Raw genomic sequence first — 860 nt, forward strand, 5'->3', positions numbered from 1 at the left:
ACAGTACTATATATACTGTACTTTACTGTATATACTGTATCATCCACTGTACTGAAACATCTCAATATAAGTAATCATGGTATGTTTCACAAAAACTACCACTTTGGCTGCAAAAGGAGCATTAGCACCCTGCAATACCCTGTACACGTGATGTGGTAATGTGATATACTGTAGTACAGTACTGTAAATACATTCTGAGTAGAGTAGAAGGTAGAGAGGTGAAGACATACCTGTTTTCCAGTCGGAATGTTCTTATTACAAATGCCACTGTGAAGCGGCTTAGATGTGGGTGGACTCTCTGCCCAGCTTCCCTCATAGTCAGGCCATGGTTGATTACATGGTCCACCAAAGTTGCTCTTATATCATCAGAAATAGGGGTCCGTGCATGGCCTCTTCGACCTTGACCTTGTCCTCCTCCTCTTCCTCTTCCTCATCCTCTTCCTCTTCCTCTTGCTCTACCTCTGCCTCTCGCTCTCCCTCCATCCATGCTTGCAAAGTTCTTGAAATGGCTAAACTGAGGGCTTTTTGTAGCTGGCTGATTGGTGTTCAGTTTTGCAAGTAAGTGTCTTCAGGTGTGTATTTGAGTGGTTGCAATTACCCGATGTGTTTTGTATTTTGGATAGATGTGTTTTCCAAATGGCACCCTGAGATTTCATTTTTGAACGAAGTGTTTTATGTATGAAATAGAGTGTAGTATGCAGGACCAAGTGTGTTGCATAAAGGAGTAAGTGTGTTGCAGAATTGCAACTAGAGTGCAAAGCAGCGCTTTTGTTTAAGGTATGGGTACATGTGTTTGAGGTATGGTAACAAAAGCTTCAAGTTGTGTTACTTTAGTCTAAGCATGGGTCTATAGTGTTCAA

The sequence above is a fragment of the Seriola lalandi genome, unplaced genomic scaffold, assembly GCF_002814215.2.
Source record: "Seriola lalandi dorsalis isolate HSWRI2012SDOR001 ecotype SW California unplaced genomic scaffold, Sedor1 jcf7180002054916, whole genome shotgun sequence".
Lineage (NCBI taxonomy): Eukaryota > Metazoa > Chordata > Actinopteri > Carangiformes > Carangidae > Seriola > Seriola lalandi.